Source organism: Simochromis diagramma, unplaced genomic scaffold (assembly GCF_900408965.1).
Source record: "Simochromis diagramma unplaced genomic scaffold, fSimDia1.1 OVJJ01000753.1, whole genome shotgun sequence".
NCBI lineage: Eukaryota > Metazoa > Chordata > Actinopteri > Cichliformes > Cichlidae > Simochromis > Simochromis diagramma.
The window spans coordinates 6,394,741-6,412,855 of NW_024387523.1; positions in this window are offsets into that span (position 1 = coordinate 6,394,741).

Genomic DNA, 18,115 nt, shown 5'->3' on the forward strand with positions numbered 1-18,115 from the left:
TGATGAAGGAACTGAGCTAACAGCCCATTATTTATTCAGTGGGCTAGTTTCAGTCATTGTGATCAAAGGTACTGTTTATAAGGTTGGGGAAACTTGCTGAAGGCTGAGCCTGAAGAAGTCACTTAGATGTGTGACGAAATGTTTGGCTGAAAACGCTCTGACCAGACGAACAGAATCAACTTTTTGGGGGTAAATCCACTACACTTACCAAAAAAGCTTACATTCAATGCAGTATATAGATATTTACAATTATCCTATTTTGATGAATATGCTGCTGATGATTTACCTGTTTTATGCCTTCCTCCAACATGACAACAAACAGTCAGAAATAACCGACTGTTTTTTCACTATCAGTAATTAAAACAATCGACTGATTGATAACTAACAGAAAAAGAGAAAAAGAAACGGAAGCCCAAACATTATTACATTTATCAGAGTTGGGTCTAAAACAGTTGAAAGCCTTCTCACTGCCATCTACTGGTAGCATGATGAAACAGCCCGGTCTCTTTCTCATTACATCAACGGTCATTGTGTTTGGTGTCCTTGGACAGCTTTTATCTAAATTATATTCAGCACAGTTGTGGAATCAAGGCTGGGACTATGCAACAGTGAGATTAGTCTGAAGAAAAATGATGGACATGTAAGAACTGAATTCATAGTGGTCTGTTAAGTCGGGTGCTGCCGTGACAGGAGAGCTTAAGATAGCCAAGACAGCATTTATGCATATTCAAACACAGCAATAAATAAACACTTGAATGGAAATTAAATATGTAAAATAAAACAAAACTTACTGAAGCTTAGTGAGTTACTGTTGTGCAAAGAGATTATAGTTGACTGACCAGGTAATGTAAAGATGAATATTCTACTTAATGTTGCAGATTATTGTTTAAATCCTCAGTTCTTTGGGAAGTGCACTCAGAGGCAGGGACTGAAAAAATACAGCACATTTTCCTCATAGTTACTACATGCAGCCTAAAGTCACCTAAAGTAAGTAATCACCTTAACACGTTTGGTACACAAACAAACTAAATGATCAGACCTCTATTATAGCATGCAGTTCTGCATGTAATAACAGAAACTACGTTGGGTTACTTCGACCTTCACTGAAAACCTGAAAATAAATGTGCTCTGGAAATGGGTCAGCCTACTTCCGATTGACTCAGCCAACTCAAGAGACCCTCCCAGTCCCCTGACGAGAACAAGTCTCATGCTATTACTTTTATGAGTAGCAGAGAACATCACATTATTCATCCTGTGATAATGTCCCAGCTTATTGGTTTCTTTTGTATGGGATAAAAATACATTGTTGTCTTTGTATCAGTTGCCATCACATAAAAGCACAGCAAGCAGCAATGCACTTTAGTAGTCTTTGAGTAGTAAACCCCTGCATGGTCAATATTGCCTCAAGTTTCTCCATTTTATTTGCATGAGTAAAAATTAGCATACTGAACTAGAAAGTAGTTGCAGTATAAATGTGAATTTTGATCATCTGTCAGCCCTGTGACAGACTGACATTCTTAGCGTATACATGACCTCACACAGCTTCACAGAACCACATGATGGATGAGAGGTCTGTCGGCTCCACCTGTAAATGACCTGAAAGCAGGTTGGATGGATAAATGAATTTCTCTTTTGTTGTTATTTTGCAATTTGTGTTACTTTCTTTAGAATAAATGAAGATTTTCTTAAGGAAAAATAATAATTTGCAAAACAATAATTTAATGAATGATTATTTCAGCAACTGTTCATTTACTTACTCTGAGTTACGCAACCAGACACTTCTGACAATTAACACATACCTCATCGGGGCAGGTGATGCACTTTTTTGTGACGTCCATCATGTTTGTCTTCACGTTTTAATTCACTTTCAGTGGATGCAGTATGTTGACAAGGTGGTGTTCAGTATAGCAGCAGTCAGCGGGGTCTCCTTTTTTAAGGGCACTACATTAGAGATATCCAATTTCTTTCATTTCCCCTCTTCCTGTGTGTGTGTCCATCTATTAGCGCTGTCACAAAGGACTGTTTTTCACACCATGCCTCAATTTAGCAGTGGGTGATAATATGGGACACCAACCTGTTCCCACTGTTTGTGTGATTTCAAAAGTGGAAGGGGTTGAAATTACGTCTGCTTTAACCTAAATTCTGATTTTCCATCCCATTAGAAAAGAATATTTTACATTTTCTAATTAGGTGACATGCGTCATTTGATACACTAGTGCGCATCAACAGCTTTGAAGATATTTCCCTCGTTCTTTATTGATTTTGTACCTGCACTGCTGTTGCCATTGTGTTTACACTCTGTCTGTTCAGTGGGTGTTTTTGCTGCAGAAACAAAATCCTCATTGGAATAAATTTAGCCAAGCTGAATTTTATGCTCGGGTAACAATTTGATTGGGTGTTTGCATAAGAAAGGGAGTTGATGGAACATTACTGATCCCTCATTACAGTGATTTCTTCCATTTAGAAACTAAAGGTTACACCTTGAAGAAACAAAGCTTATTTATTCATTTCATTTTGCAAATCGACAAAGTATTGAGAACGCTATTTAAGATTCATTCATTCAGTTAAATATCACATATAAATGAATATCAAATATTTGTTTCTCTCTCTAAACTCTATTTGCCTATCTCTATTTCTACACCTCATTTTATGTGATTGCATTGTTGTCTGTTGTATGTATGCTGCTATGAAAGTTTTGTAGTAGTGAATCAGCAGACAGATGTTTCTGCAGTTTCATGAACAGAAATTATGCAAGAGAATTCATATTAATAATAGTAAAAATACCAAGAATGGAAAAGGATAAAAAAAAAGTAATAACCCACTAATTAATCACTACAATTTAATAAATGTATTCACCTATGACAAGTATTTTTTTTCTGCTTTTTTGACAACACCGACTGCATTTTATGCTGTCCTGACATGTCAAGAGATGAGCAGACCCTGTTTTCTTGAGTCAGCCACAAATGCCTTCTTTGCATTTATTTTTCCATTTTGTTCATCCCAGAAAATGTCAACCTGCACTCAGAGGTCTCGAAGAGCTTCCTGTGTCCTATTTCTGGTGCTGGAGGATGCCACTTAATGGAGGTTACCCCTAATGTCATGTTACTCTTAATATCGGGATTCCTTTTGCAAAGTGGAAAATGCAATAAAAAGAAAAAGAAATTGAAAAGATCTTAGGGACAAGTAACTAGTGACAGGTCTATCACAGGACTATTCGCATTCATTTTCACACCTATGGGCAATTTAGAATATCAGATTAATCAGCCTAACAAACATGTCCTTAGAAACATGACAACTATGGTGTGAAAAACTGAAATAAACTGCATGGTACATTTTTTATCAATAAATTGCGCCCCCCAAAATGTCTGATGTAGTATATGATAGAAAAAGGTACACTCACATATGTAAATTAATATGTTTTTAACATTTTGTCAGAAGTTTCACAAAACAATTTTCTGGCAGTTATTTCATGGTTCAGACATAAAAGGGTTAAACAGGCTAATGGACCTCAGCACATGAGAAAATATAGTCTATAGGGTTAAGGAATAATGGTGCACTGCCTCTTTCTCCTGTGGAGCCAGTGGGCAACAATCAACACTGCTTTAAAAGCTGCTCATGCTCTCAGTGGGTCAGCCTTGGTCGTGTGAAGAGAGTAAATGGTGTGCTTTGCATTGTGCTGCATTGTGCTTTTTAAGCAGCACCTGTTAAATTTGTGTGTCTGGCAGTTTCTTTGTAATTGAGTGGACTCATCTGAGGATTTTACACTCCATTGCACCAACGATAGATGTACTCCAGGTAGTGAATTTCAAAGAAACTTGAGTGAGTACTTGGCCGTGGTGTTGTCAGATTTCTATAATAGAAGCCCAGTCAAACAGGCTTTGAGACTAGTCTGTGACCATCTGGCAACCACTGGTCATGAGGGGAAAATTAATATCCCCTGACTGGCTGCTTTAGGTGGGTGTAAGGAGATTTTCTACATAATACAATATAATCAAGTGTGCCTTATATTTTGTGTGTTCATATATTTCAACATAACCAAGCTTATTGTTAAAGAGAACATGATGCATTCCTTACTTCAATGTGTGTGATGTCAGATAAGCATGATATACTTCTGTATTGTTATATTTCAGTATGTGAGTGGGTGTGAGGTCAGATAAGCACTGAGTTAACGTCTAACCTCTCCCCGACTGCTTACAGAAGAGGAAGTACTATGTAACTTACTTTCTCCTATAAATAAAGCAAGCAAGCCTGCACTCGGTGTGTGTGTCTTCTCAGAGACATTCACCAGTGCGCACGTTTCTAAAACTCTCTGAGTCGGTCTGCAGTGTCTTATTTCTCTTATTTGTGATTGAACAAATGTCTACTCCCTGACAGTGGGTAAAGCTCCAGTCACACAGGCTTGGAGAACGGCCACTGAACCCCATTTTACTCAAGCAACGTAACTATATCCAGGGAAAATGCACACTTGTTAAAATATGACAGAAACCACAAATGGAGGCCATTTTCCTCTTAAAGTGACGGTTGCATTTCTGGTTTGCATCACGCTTTTTTCAAGTTTTACTATCATTTTCTGAGTTAGCAACTATTTGCAGAAAAAACTGTATTTTTTGCATCAACTTCTTTGCAACTGATTTCACCCAGTGACAGCCAGCAGCCACTTATAACCAGAGACAGCCAATTGGGGAATGCTGTACACATTTTTTTTCTTAGCAGCAGTGTCTGTAATACTCACATGGGAAACCTCAAGGTGTGCTTCTTTACATATATTGTGAATTCAGCTGAGTTAAGTTATTGGAAATAAAGTTTTTCGTTTTTGGTTGTAACTCACCTTTTATCTTTATTTTGCGAGATATGCCTTCTTTTTATGACTACTTCTTCTTTAATGTGAATCTGCACACTGGAGTTTTCCTGAGCAACAAATGCAGCTGCTGGAACACTCTTTCCTTTATTCATATTCACATGATGTTTCGCATCAAATAAATAAAATGGAAAAACAAAAATGCACCATCACAAATCCTGACAGTTTAATTCAATATTGTCCGCTCATTCTTGCCCTCTGACAAATCCCACAAATCTAACAACTGAGAGGCTGTTATTTACTCAACAATGCAATTAGTTTTCATTTTCTATTGAAATAAACAGATTCATTATAAACAGAGGGGGTACCCCCGTCCCCTTTTTTCATAATGAGCAACTACATTAGTGATTCAAAAGTGTGAAAAGGGCAGCGACTGGAGGAGGTTTTAATTAAGCAGTAACAAGTAAAGGTGTGACGCAGTTTGATTTGGAGGTCAGTGTTATTTATCTTTCTTTGTGTGTCAGATTACTTTCACATTACAGAGCTCTCTCTCTCTCTCTCACTGTTGGGAGGTCAGAAAAATTAATCATTTACTCAGTGAAAAGATGTGTAAGTGACAGATATTAAATCTAGTAAATCCATTGTAGAAGCAATATCTTTTAACCTGCACAGCAATATGAATGTTGACTACACTGAGAGCCAAGCATGAAATTTTCTATAACCTGTTTTCAGGGTGTTTTGATTATGCTACGTTGTATTTTTAATATTTTAAAAACTCACAGAGACAGATAGTTTAGATGCTGAGTAATATCATTCGCACTGCATTTTTTTTTTACATTTTTACATTACATACATAACCTGAAGGGACTTTACAAAAAAGTAAAACTTACTGAATGTTCTAATACAACACTGTATATTAGAGTTTTAGCACAAACTAAAAATAGACGCCGTTTTTAATGATTAAAGCTTCTCAAGTGCAGGGTTAATGTTGCAAATAGGGATATTTTAACCCCCAAAAATACCAAAACAAAAGTAGAAGTGGGAAGCCTAAAAACATCTACAACAGATTAATAAGTCATATCCTAAAAAAGTGAAGAAAAAAAAATCTGACACAGGACCTGAGAGATGCATCTGGACCTTCAGTTGATCCATCTACCATTGAGAAACGTTTCCAGTGGAAGGGTGGCTGTCAAGAAGCCATTATGCAATGTAGTGAAAAGGCTGAGGTACGCCAAATTACACAAGAACTTCACATCACATCAGTATGTCTGGAGGAATTCAGGAGAAAGCTACAACACTGAATGTCTACAGCCAACACGGTCATGGTTTTTGGCTTCCTATCAGCCGGAGGTGGTCGGATCTTGTCAGAACTGATGGAAATTGTGGGATCAACTTGACAGAGAACAGAACTAAAGGGCGCCAACATCCAATGAAGAGCTTTAAATGTCCTTCAAGAAGCCTGGAGAACTATTTAAGGAAATTACAAGAACGAGTACTAGAGTTCAGGCTGCGTTTAAGAATAAAAGTGGTCATACCAAATATTGACTCTCAAGCTCGCTCAAACTCTAGTTTTGTATTATATATTGCGTTTAAATGTATATTTGCATGCTTCAGTAAATCTCTGCTCCTATTTCCCATTTTCCCAGCAAAATATGATGAATTGAGGGGTGACTCAAGACTTTTAGCACATTACTATATGGAGAAATATGAACACAGCTATTTCGGTTCTTACAGTCTTTTAATAATAAGTTCTTCAAATGACACAAATGTTGTTTTTGTTGCATCCTCTAGGACAATTCAGAATCAAAAATACTTAAGGTGATGCTCCTGCAGGAAGGCAGATATAATTTGCTTGTGAAAATAACAAATTAAAACAAGGTTTGGTACATTTGAGTACAAAAGTATCTTTGTTTTGTATAGGGAATGGTGATAGTTAGGTATTTAATGTTCTTGGTGCATTACAAATTAAGAAAATGCCAGAAATTTGGCCGATGAAATATTTGCCACTTGTTTCACAGCTTTCCTACTTTCTACACTCTAGGTATTCTACCTGCACCTCAGCGCTCTCGGTGCATCCCATAAAACTTTAAAGAAGTATCCTTTACTTACGCAGAAGCATTCGTTAAATCTCTACCAGCAGCATGAGCATAAAAATTTAAACATCGTAGTCATCATTGGAGAGCAGACAGCCGTTGATATTCATGTATTAGTTCATGCTCTAAAACGTGGACTCAGAGGAACTCGCTCAGACGTCACTTTCACAAGAGTTCATCGGTTGTCAAGGTCTGCCAGTCTCAGACTTATGCAGCTCATCTCTGGCGTAGGAATGAAGGTAAAATTCAAAAAGTTAGTCATCAAAGTTTGACTGTAGCTCTGTATTCTGTGAATGGATAACGTCAGACTGAGATGGATTCTTCTCTACTACTGACGACTGAATAAAGTAATTAGATTTTAACAAGTTTATCTATTTGTGACCTTTAATGAAATTAAGCCAAAAAAAATGTTTATGTTTATCAAATGTTGTAGCTTTGTTATTTTCTTGTCTTCTTTGCCCTTTGCACAAATAATGAAAATCAATTATCTTTAGGTCAGTGCTGTCTGACTGTGTTTCCTTTTTGTATTGAGCTGAAAAGAGTCTGAAGCGCTTGTGCCCCCTCTGTGTTACTCATGACGGTGCCTACAATTAGTGACTCACCAGTGTGGGAAAAGTCAAACGCTGAACAAACGCGGGGCATTTGACTACAGTTTTAACTGATGTTGACTAGTTTAAAAATGACATCAGTATTGTGAAGAAGCACCACTTATTAGTATGGCATAACCTTTAATTATGCCATTCTAATGAGTAGTGCTTCTTCTCTGTTTGTGGCTGTTAACATGATATCCTCCAGCCTGAATAACTCAGTGTTATTTAACTTTGCCTTGACATGCACACGGTGTAATTATGTGTGTTCTTTGCTTAGAAGAATGCCAACTTAAATAAACATATTGTATCTGGATATATTTGACAGCAAACACATGCAGCCCGATTTATATATCCTCACAATGATGCCAGACGTTTCAAACATGGAGGTAGGAGAATTTCTGATCCCATTTGTTGTGTTTTTTGTTTGTTTGTTTTTGTTTGTTTTTAATAAACATAAAACTTGAATTTCTGAGTCATACTTTTGTCACTTTTACACAAACTTGCTGCCTACACTGGGTGGCAGTATGCAATCACTTTTATACTAAATCCAAATAACCTCAATAGCATGCATGAGTACTGCTATATTCCCTGCACCTATGTGATAACAGTAATGTTTACAAATAATTACTTTCATAATCACAGGGTTTGAATTATGCAACTTTGCATTGATTGTTATAGTCATCTGTGCACAAGAGCGTAAGCAGAGTACGAAAAAAATGCTGTAACCTTTGCAGAAAACAATGCTTCTGGACTGATGAAGATGAAAAAGCAATGGTCACTTGAGTCCACATTGGTCATGCAAAGTGCACGTGTATACGTGAATATGCAAACCCTAATCTAACATCACAGGCTTTAAAGGGTGGATGCTTCCATTCCTGATTTTAAAGAAGAGCATCATTTACTCTTGAACCAGTGTCACTGTTAACCATGAAACCATGTGCTGTATATCTGATGCAACAGATACTTATCCTTGTGCACTATGATCTGCTGTGCACACTCTGTGTGCTGCACCTATTGCACCGCATTGAGTAATTGATTAACTGGAGCGAAATTTTAAGACCGCTCCCAGCAATTTTATTTTACGTCAATGGCTAAGTATAACATTAAATATCAAACTGAAAACTTTTCTTTTCAAGCTGCATGACTGTCTTACGCACACACATCCAGCCAGTCTGAAAGACAGCAGTCCCCATGGAAACAGGTTTCCTATCTGCAGGAGCTCCATAAAGAGATTTCCTGATAATAAAATAAATAAATAAATAAAAAATACATTCAAAAGAAGGATGGAGAGAGAGAAATGACAGACAGGGCTCGGTTTATGAGTTCTGCAACACTGATGCATAAACATCTGCACACACTGAGTGTATCATATTGAGAGGTCATGCCTTTTGCACCGGCTTCACGTGGTTACGTATACTTATGACTCATCTGCCAACTTGATGCAACTCAGGTTTTTTTTTTCTATTGTGCTTTTAGCATTACTCTTAAGTTTTCTTTGTGTATGAGCAGGAACCAGCAATTGTGGATAAAAGCACCTGTAATTAGAGTGAGCAGGCATTTTACTGTATGTAAGTGCTTTCTGCCTGCAGGAAGGAAAGACGTGCAAATTAAGAAAGGTCAATTGTCTGGTATTTTGTTGAAGAAATCCCTCCCACTAGTGGTGAAAATGGACATGATGACTGAAGAAGACTGGGGGGGGGCGTAAATTGCCCATAAAAGCTCATTTGTTGTAGTGGTATTTGTCTATCAAATCAATTTGTTGTGGGTCATTAGGTTGCATCATCAGGTTGACCCTGTACCATGTCTCTGCAATAGGCCTGCCAATGATGTATGTGCCACCTGTGGGTTCCTGTAATGTTGACTTATTTCTGGTGGGCTCCTAATAGCCCTATGCAAACCATGAATAGCATACTTAGCAGACACTGGGTGTGCAGCCCTCAGGCAAGAACATCTTGACAGAAGCATTGTGTTCAAAAATAGTTCCCCGCTCGGGTAAATTATCAGTTGCAGCAACTACAAATAGTTCCTGAAATTCAATCCCGGGCATTACAGATAACTAGTAGTGTGCAGCTAATGACTCATTTTCAAGACATGTATTTATAGGGCAGTGTGACCTAAAACGGAGCTTTGGAAAGCTGAAAATAGTACTTTTGGAAATTAGCAGGTTAAAAAAACCCCATTTGCATCACAAGATTGTCTGTAAAGTAATAATTAAAAAAAACAAAAAAAACCCCCAACCCAAAACGGTACAATTCATGTCGTATTCAAATTCAGCAACCATAAAACCAAATAAAATGAAATAATATTGACTTCTTTAATATATAGCATAATATTATATGATCTGATATGAAACAAAGATACATTGGATTAAAGTAGAGGTCGCCTTGCTCAATTTTATTACTCAATATGAAGAAAATACAGCTCTGCTTTTCAAGCTCAAACAGCTCAAGTTCAAAAAGCTATGTCATGGCAACTGAGAGTCCAAGTTGCTCACTAAAGCCCAGAGGACTTCTTTCAAACTTAAGGCTGAAGTCAATGTTAAATAATTTTTCGAGGCCTTATAAAATCTATGTACTATCTCCGAATTATAACTCATATACAGGTTAATTAGCTGTCTTACGTTTGTTCAAAGTCACGTCATTAATACAAGAGTGGAACAGCAAGATATATGTCTTACAAAGTGCTTTTATATTTTATATGTCTTGCAAAGTGCTTTAAACGTCTTGCCTGAGAGTGAATGGATGGATGTTACTTGAGTTGAAACGTGCACATTTATCATCATTGGAATTACTACATGAAGCAGACTACAACACAGGCATTGTCAATTCACAAAAAAGTCCAACGTTAACCTGAGAAGTACAGCTAAATAATCATATCCTAACTTGATTCTATTGATTTCTTGCACTGACATACTCATTGCAGTGACAATATACATACTGGACAGCTGTGAGACTGGGATGCTGGGGACATTGTTAACTTTATTAGGTTTTTAAAGAAAACAAGTTTAGTTGACTTCTCTAAACAACTTCCGTGGGACTTCAGGAATAGATAAAGCAAATTTGACAAAGACTCCATCCATTTCCTGTCCCATCTATTTTAGGTTGAAAGGTGGCTTACAACCTGTACAGGGGGCCAGTCTATTGCATGGCTTTAACACAGACATTGATTCATGCTCACACAGCCAGTTAACCTAACAGCTTTTGTAAGGCTGGAGTCCCCAGAGAGAACTACTGCAGGCACAGAGAAAACGTACAAACTCCACAGGGAAAGCCCTGAGACAGACAGTGGATTCAAACCCAAGATCCTCTGGCAGCGGATCACATCATCTTTTCCTTTTCCTTTTTAAAAATTGGCTACTTTCTGTAACCCTGAGTTTGAACATTGTCTAAGAATAAAAGTTGTGTTTATTTAAGTATTTATAAAAGTTTCAGTAAGGGCTTGTCTTACTTTTAAAGACTTAAGCTGGGAGGAAATTTGACAGCTCAGCCCACTTAAATACAATAAATGTTCTGTTCTACTTGATATCTGCCAGTATTTGTTTTACCACCCACCTTTTGATCCTTAACCAGCAACAAAACCCCAGTTTTGACAAGCTTAATTATAGCTTAGATATTAATTTTGAGAGCAAATCATAAAATAAACTTTTTTGGCTAACATATATATGCCAGCACAGACTCACTAAAACAGCATATCAAAGCCAGTGTTGTGCTGTGACTTGTACAGAAAAGCAAGTAGAGACAATGACATCCCACCACCATCACCAAAACAGTCTACCCCCCTTTTCTATCACAAGACAAACTGGTTAAGAATGAGTTAAAAGATACTGTGTAGTCCTGCCCTTTATTCATCTGTATATGCTGACAGCCTAATATTACCCTCGTCCTGGACTTCTTCATTTTCTACGCTCCTTCCTGGCTGAAGAATTAATAAAATATTATTACTTATTTAGCAATCTGTGAAATATTTAGCTGACAATGATGAGTGGTGGAGGAGATTCTTTTGGGGGGACCATTCCTTTTGCAAATGTAGCCATAAAGCACTATAAAAAACCCAATCTACACATAAAACCGTGCATAAATTATTAAAAGCACAAGTAATTATTTTGCAAAAAAAATGTTCTCAGTGAGTGTTATTGGATCAATATTACTCCCACCGGGTCTTGAATAGCTGGGACTCTCCACTATTTTATCTTAGAGCTGAAGAATGTTCTCGGATGAGAGGTGAAACGTCTTCAAGAAACTTAAAGAAGTCAAGTCGCTTTTCTTTCCAAGCTCCTTAGATTACCATGCCTTGGATGACTGAGAACCTACACAGACATGTTTAAGGATGGGCTCATCTGAAATACTTTAGATTTCATTAGAGAAGCACTGCTTGTTTTGCTTTTACATTTTTTCATAAAAAAAAACCTTTTTTCAACAGAGAGTTAGAAGCCATTTGGGGTGTGATGTTTCCTGATTATGTGTATGAATGCCTTCTGAATACAACTCAGTCTTCCAGTTGAGGAGCAATTTCTCTGAACTACCTACTACTGCAGTGAAATCGTAGCAAATCCCTAACTGTAATCATGAAAGCTAGACTGCTGTTCAGTTTAGAGTAGTTTTTGTTATCAGCCCTCATCAGTCATCAGCATGAAGCAAATACCAGCAGTTCCTCAGGCGCCTGTGGTCCTCCATATGGGAAGCAAAAATCATAAACAGACAGTTCGATTGTTAGTATAAAATGCATTTACACCTTTTTAATAGAAGGATTCTGTAATTAGTGACAGATTACATAAACATATACATTTTTAGAAAGTTGTCAAGTTTATTTGAGGGTTGTCATGACCTGGGTTCTCAAATAACCATCCTGTCCCAGATCCCATTCCCCTTCTTGTTATCCTCCTCCTTCAGCTAAATTTAATGAATAACAATAAACTGAGAAAAAGTGTTTACAGCCATCCCACAGAAAGGCAAAAATAAAATAAGCAACAAGTGCGTTGGCAGAGAAAAGCATGACAACTAGTAAACCTCCCTCTTTTTCTTTCTTTCTTTCCGCTCCTCCTTTCCACAAGCCAAGAAACAAAAACATGAATGGAGACTGCAGCATGTCAGCACTGTCAATGGGTCTGACTACTCATTCAGAAAACAAGCCCTGCTGTGTATCCAAGAAGGAAAAAAAAAGAAAGACTGTCTATCATTTTCTTGTCGATCAACATTGGGATAATGGGTGCAAGGCCTCTGCAATAAGCTATCAAGCGGAAAACTGCACTTAAGTGAAAGTGCTGTGTAGCGCTCAAAGTGTGTTTTATTGAACAAGTTAGCACTCCAGAATGAGTTTCCATAGCTACAGGTTCATCAGAACGCAGAACACGTATAGTCTAACAACACTTGAGATGTGAGAAAGGGGACAAGCGGCTTAAATTGATGCACTCTGCAGAGTCACAAATGGTACCATTAAGTTGCATTAGCAGGCATCCATCCAGTAACTTCTCTGTGGTCTGGAGAGTTACTTCTAATGGTCTTTCTGCCACAGGAGATCACTATATGACTTTGTTCATCTGACATGTTATACAAGTGACACACATGTGACTTCAATAAATGGGTGCTGGTTGTAGACCTCTTAATCACACTGGGGCATAATGGGTTTCAATGATTCAAGTTTTAAAAAGAGTTCATGACACGCCAACCTATGGTTACTTTGTGAGGCAGCTGGATTCTTGAGAGAATTAAGAGTGCATTATCATGAGAGAATCTAGTTTGGCAGGCTTCAGACTTATAGGAGAGCCACAGCTACTTTGGACCAGTAAGGTCAAACCTGCAAATATATTTTATTATTTATGTTTGGCAATATTTTTGTGCACATTGATAATAACAAAATTAGTTATACTAGCTACTTTCTAGCTTTTAAGACTCATTCTACATTTTTGCACGTTCGAATCCACCAACTGGACGGGGCCTTGCATGTTCTGGCTACAGTCCCATGACTTGCAGTTAGTGGGGTTAGGTTAAAATAGTTAATGTGAGTGCAAATGGCTGTCTGTCTCTTTGTGTTAGCCCAGCGATAGATTGGCAATCTGTCCAGGGTGTACCCTGCCTCTCTCTCTTTGACAGCTGGGTTAGGTCCAGCCCCCACACCCGTGACCCTGATAAGTGAACTTAAATGAACTTAAAATAATCATGGACAGGATATCCACGATAATTAATGTCCTTCTATTAACATTAAGTACTTCTGTTGGACTAACGTAATTTGCATGGGTTAGATTAACTCAATTAAATTAAGTTGACTCAACTGCACTAAATACGTTGATTCATTATGAATTAATTAAGTTGGTCCAACTCGAGTACATTAAGTTGAAATAACAGAATTGCATAATGCTAAAATAAAGCAATTTAATCACATGGAAATCCTTTCTATGATTTCCTTATGTTTATTCAAATTTGTATTGCTTTGAGTGTTTGTTAATCTGATTGGTTGAAATATGACCAATGTCCACAGTAAATGATATATTGTTTATCCCAAGCCTTTTTTCTTTTGTTATGGTTGCCCTTTCCCAAATTGTTTTGCGTATGCAGAAATCTCATTAAAATCCAGTCCCATTTGCAAAAATTTAATTACATGTGGTTTTTGGTGTACGTCCATCCATTTTCATTTGTGTGGTTGATGGGAGCCGAAGCCTAAACCAAAAAAGAGGCAGAAATGGACAAATCAAAAGACACTGGGAGAACAATCTATGCAAAATCCACACAGAAAGACAGTCAGGTTCAAATGTAGAAAATATTTCTTGAGTCCGCTTCATTTTTTTTTTACATATGAGTCACAAAAACACCATTTCCGTTCATATGAGTAACAGCTAAAAAAAAAAAAAAGGAGGACAAGAGTAACCTGTATGGTAAACCTGTACTTTGGATTGCTTAAAATATTTCAACGGTTTTGTGTTTTGCTCAGTTAAGGACATTATAAAATTCCACTGTGGCCATAGATTCCGTTTAATTATAAAATGAGCCATATTACTGAATCTAACTGGTGCTCCACTGAGACTTTTATTATACGGGAGTAATTATTGTGTCTACAAATAAAAATCACACATCATCTGCAGATCCTTGACAGGAAGCAACAGTTGGTTTGTTTTTCCTGAAGTCCGACTCTGTAGTAGCTGCACCAATACTTTTCTGTATCTGCAAAACAAAATTGCCCACTCTAGTTGTTTTTTTTTTTTTTTTAACTTTTCTTCTTGTCAGATTACATATTCTAAACTCAAAGACAGGATCATGACCTATTGGGCAGCCTTTCAACAGAAGCAGGAACATTTGGAAATGGCTTTTTTCTCAGTTGTCATGAAGGCTTAACTGTATTGAACCTATAGTACTTGACCTTGACATGGCCCTTAAACCTCTCCCTCATTGAAGCCATGTCAACTCGAGCGCTCCTCTGCAGTGAACTACTGTTCTAGACTTCCTCCCAGGTCTAAGCAAAGAGCATAAGCCACCTGACAGCAGCCACTAGAGCTTGTCAGTATCAGAGCGATGTATTCAGCTCCATTCTCTTGCCTCCCCTCAAGGGCAGCCAACTTCCTGTTGCTGGGTTACACTAATTGCAGCATTAGTATTCTGCATTGAGCTCCTGCCGGAAGCTGAGGCTCCAGCAGACACCGATGGCCAGTGCAAGCCTTTGTAATTACAACACCGCAGAGACGCTCCCTGCTCCACATCTGTGTTTCTATAACCCATGCAGCTTCCGTTCTGACTCTGTACAATTTGCTTTTAAAGTTTTTTAGTTAAACCTTTGACTTAAAGTGGTGCACCTTGTCTATACCCTATGTCCCTCTCTAGAGCACATTTATGCAAAAATTGCACCTTTTGAGGCGTGAACTACTGCTGATCTTGTCAGTCAAAAAATTGTTTCCAGATATCAATATTTTAAAAAATGCTGCCAACAAAAAAAAAGTCAGTTATCAGTCACAGTGTGAGCGTGCAGCAGTGAATAACTGCACTTTCTGCAGTATGAAATCAGATGCAGTTGCAGATCTTATATATATAATATATACGTAGATAAGGTAAGATAATCAATTAAATGGTTTGCACATTTACAACATGCATGTGCATTTTATCATGTAATAGCATCATAAGCCTGCTTGCACTGACATTTTGTGCCTGTGCTTTGGCTTTGCTCAGGTTTTCTACCTAATGTTAATAGATTTTTATGTGAACACCCTACTGCCTTCACAGTTCACACTCGTCATGTCAGATTCATTTAATTTATTCGGAGGAAAGGCGTCACCACAGCAACACGGCAATGACAAGCTGAGGGTTCTCCCATATGTCAGGCTTCGTTACCCTGACAACATGTTTTGCAGTGAAGTTCCAGCACAGAGGAGCTCCCTGCATCTCGATGTGAAACAATTATATTAGAGAGCGAAAAGAGCAATTGCTTTATGTTTGACAAACACTATTCCATATTCGGTGTTTCCTTCCGGCAGCACTCTGTGTCAAAAAGATCATGCATGTGCTGATGGATGCTTTGCTCAGACTGCGTGTTTGTATGCATATGCAGTGTGCAGAGAATATTGTTATTGCTAGTGTTCACTCAGTGACGCAGAAGCTCTTTTGCAGCTTGTGCTTATCTGTGATCTGGCCAAAAGCAAACAGGATTTGTGTCATTGTGCAAATGAAGCATTTATTGGATATAAACAAAACAGATTTTTTAAACATTATTTATTTTAAAAAGCACAGAAATCCATTAATCACATCTAAGAGCATTGCATTATTTTGCATGCAGACCATGCTTATATCTTCTATCATTGAGGAAAGGTGAAGAAACCGTAACTAATTCAGCATAGCATGCATTTCACATTCCTGCTGTTCACCTGACTTTCTGCCTCACCAAGCAGACGTTTTTTTTAGGTTGATGTGCGTCATTGGATCTGTGTGAGACTAATCTCTCTGCAGTACCATCTTCTCCTCTATCAGGTCATTGGGTACTTATGACTAAGTCAAATACTTGCTGCATTGTGAAGACAGACTGACATGAAACTGGTACTGGTACTACAACATGACCTGATTTGCAAAGCATTAAAGTGCATTTGACCTGCATAGTCGAAAAAACAAAACAAAGTTGATGTTTTTTTGTTCCACTCCCGAGTGGGTTTATCTATCTACTTCTTTACTGCTTAATGCTAGGGGGTAGAACAACTCTGAAATGTGCATATAGCCATAAAATAATTTTTTTTACAATGAATCAGTTAAAGCCTAAAATCAATTCTAAAGCAAGTTTTTAGCTAGCACAAACGACTAGGAATGAAATAAAAGGAAAAAAATCAAATCTGGTAAAAATTATTTTTTAAATGATCATTAATTATCATGTTTTTTTTTAGAAGAAGAAGTGGGATATAAACTTAAATAGTTGTTGTTAAATTGTTACTTTTGCCATGGCACAAAATATACCTTAATCTTTTTTTCCCTGTGTTTTGGACAAACAACAATAACTGCAATAAAACTGAATGCCACAATACTTGCTTTGAACCCAAACCACTGGCAGTGATAACAGTCATTAGATGGAAAGGACAAAGCTCCCTATCTACATGTCACTTGTTGTCCTGTGGAAAGTTGCCCTGTTTTTAACTGAAAACTGGAAACCCACGTGTTGCTTCAAGCAAATTACACCACCTGGCAGAGCATCAGGCACATCCTTGCCCCCTGGAGGCTTTTTCAATTTGGACAGATACAGTCTGTGTAAACAACATTTTCGCTGGCTGTTACTTCCAATTTTTTAAAGTCATTATGATCCAGCAGAAGTACTTTGCAAGTAATGTTACAGCAGCAAACAAAAGGTATTTACAGGTATTTCCACAATCAAAGATGCTCTGCAGAATTGAATTAAATTAAAAAAGAAATAAATGAATGCAACGTGCACTAATACTTTCAGTAACTCATTTATTGTGCAGAGGCATTGTACTATACATATATGAAAGGCTTTGCTTACTTTGACACCTTATTGAAGCCAACATTTCATTGATTACCTCTTGGTGTCAATTTCATGTTGTAATGTTGGATCCCCATGTGCGCTTTCATGAAATGTTTTGCTTTCAGTAAGTTCCACTGCCTTTGTCTTTCATTCTCTTAGTCTTTTCACCCATCAGCGTTCAATGACGTCTGTTTCAGCTCAGGCTTTTGAAGTGCTGTCATTCATGTTGTCATTGTGTTCAATAACTGCAATCAGCCCACTCATTCTCTCTCAGTGCGGTGTATCTGTGTGTGGCTGTGAATCTGTGCATGGTTAATGTGTGTCTGAATAGAAATGAAAAAGGTTTGGGAGAAATTGTTGGGGCTAGCTTTTTTTTTTTTTTCAAACTCCACTGACGTCAATGACATTTTAAGGGAAGCAGCAACTACAGAAAATTAACACCTACAGCAATCACTTACTTGGAAGTACCAGCTCACCAAGGCAATTAACATGAAGTGTTGGAGCTTAGAACAGACCCCTAGAAAAAAAATGCATTCTTTTTGACACCATCTAATAGTCACAAGGTTTTTCCGGAAACTTTGATGACTTTCCCTTTGTTAAAGGTTTTCCTCACTGCAGGCTGGAGCTCCGCTATAAACTGTTTGAAATGAGCATGTTTACCCACACTTGCTCGGGTCAAACATATTTACTAGAAA